The sequence below is a fragment of the Marmota monax genome, unplaced genomic scaffold, assembly GCF_021218885.2.
Source record: "Marmota monax isolate L192 unplaced genomic scaffold, Marmota_monax_Labrador192_F-V1.1 WCK01_AAM20220418_F8-fsc00005, whole genome shotgun sequence".
In the NCBI taxonomy this organism is placed as follows: domain Eukaryota; kingdom Metazoa; phylum Chordata; class Mammalia; order Rodentia; family Sciuridae; genus Marmota; species Marmota monax.
Genome location: NW_026692254.1, coordinates 32,406,806 through 32,408,839, shown reverse-complemented (window position 1 = coordinate 32,408,839; position 2,034 = coordinate 32,406,806). Strand labels below are relative to the sequence as shown.

At 39.5% G+C, this 2,034-nt stretch overlaps 1 non-coding gene across 1 annotated transcript; it reads right to left on the bottom strand.

Moving 5' to 3' along the window:
• Window positions 1-566: 566 nt before the first annotated feature.
• LOC124089505 (small nucleolar RNA U3) lies at window positions 567-773 on the bottom strand. Its single transcript, XR_006850760.1, has one exon. It is a non-coding gene; the product is annotated as a small nucleolar RNA U3 (small nucleolar RNA).
• Window positions 774-2,034: the final 1,261 nt, after the last annotated feature.

Sequence of the window (2,034 nt, the reverse complement as noted above, 5' to 3'; positions counted from 1 at the left end):
CTTTTAAGTATCTTCAAATATACTAATCCTATTCTAAAATGTTTACTTTGTTATTTAAAAATATATTTCAGTTCTCTATTGAAGTATCTATTCTTAGGCTGGAGATGTAGTTCAGTGATACAGTGCTTTAGGGTTCAATCCCCAGTACTGAAAAAAATAAATAATAGAGAAATATCCATTCTTTTCACCCATTTTTCATCACCTTTTCTTCTATTTTCCAAGAAATATTCATCAAAAGAAGACCCCTTCTGCTGACTCCAACTTCAGTGTCATCTCTACACTTGTTTCTATTGACTGTTTCATTTCTTGGTAATTGGTTTCTTTTTCTCCTGCCCTTTTGTATGTCTAATGATTTTAATGCATGACAAATATTGTAGATGGTACATTGCAAAGGCTCTGGATTATGTAATATTCCTTTACAGAGCATGAGCTTTTGTTCTTGCACACAGTTAAATTACCAAGGGATCACCTTGATTATGTTAAGACTTGAGTAAGGCAAATACTTTATAGTTTCACCCTAGAATCCATAGTATAGTTCTTTAAAAAAAAAAAAAAAAAAAATGGAGACCACTCAGACTGTGTTCCCTTCCTCTTGCTCTCCAAAGAGGAGAGAAGAACAATCATTAATTGCAATAGGCAGTTGCAGCAAAGCAACACCAAAAACGCTCAGAAGGGAACAGTATGCCTCCTCCTCATGGTTTCTGGTACTCTACACAATCAGAGAAACTTCTCTAGTAATGAACTACAGAAATGATCCCTGAAACTATAGTATTTACAGTATAGTTCTTACTTCTAATATTCTGGTCCTTATTCTGAGTATATAGTCTTTCTGGAATTTCAATTGGAAGCTCAGGTCTCAACCAAAGATGTCTACTCTGGCTGTTTCCAAACTTCAGTATCTCCCCAGCATTGTCCTATACTGAAGTTTTTACTCAGATCCTCATCATCTTGTCACCTGGTGTCTTATCCTACCTATTCATAGCTTAGAATTCAGCTAGTAATACTATGGGATTTTTTTGGTGGGGGAGGGGCGGCATGACGGAATTTTTCCTACACATTTTCTGAGATTTTTGTTTGTTTGTTTGTTTGTTTGTTTGTACATACCAGGGGCACTTAATCACTGAGCCACATCCCCAGCCCTTTTTATATTTTATTTTGAGACAGGCTCTTGCTAAGTTACTTAGGACCTTGCTAAATTGCTGAAGCTGGCTTTGAACTTGTGATCCTCCTGCCTTAGCCTCCTAAGTCTCTCTCTGGCATTACAGGCATGCACTCCACTCAGCCTGAGGATCTTTTCTTAGAGGTCCCTGACTCAAACCCCAGTGGTCTTAGTAACTCTGAACTCCAGTTTCTGTTCCTTCTATGAAACTAGTCTCCTACTCTCAGTTTGGGCTCTCTTCCCTCCACCATGATTTGGAGATAACTTCAGAGCTTCTGCCCATCTCCATACAGAGACCACAGACAGGAGAGAGAGGTTATTGAGGAGGGGAGTTACATCCTGGGATAATCAGAGAGAAAAGCACCAGGAATCATACCTAGTGAGCATAATATTCATCTATTATGGCAAAGTAAGATGTTGAAAGATTTCGACTTCAGTGTAGAGAACATGATAAAGTCAGACAAGAGCAAAGACAAGCCGGGCGCTGTGGTGAACGCCTGTAATCCCGAGATGGAGGCAAGAGGATAACAAGTTCAAAGTCAGCCTCAGCAATTTAGGGAGGTGCTAAGCAACTTTGTGAGACCCTGTCTCTAATAAAATACAAAACAGGGCTAGTGATGTGGCTCAGTGGTCTAGTGCCCCTGAGTTCAATCCCTGGTACACTCCCCACCCCACCCCCCCAAAAAAGAGCACAGAAATATATTCCAGTTGAGTACTTCCTTGAATTTTCAAATTAAGACAGAAATTGTGCATTTAGAGCTTTCTTTCCAGTTTGAATCTGAGAGAGTAAAGATTCTAGCACCCAACAAACACAGAGAAAATTTAAGTATCTATCTACCTGCTCCACTTCCTGAATCTGGGGAGGCAAAGACTCC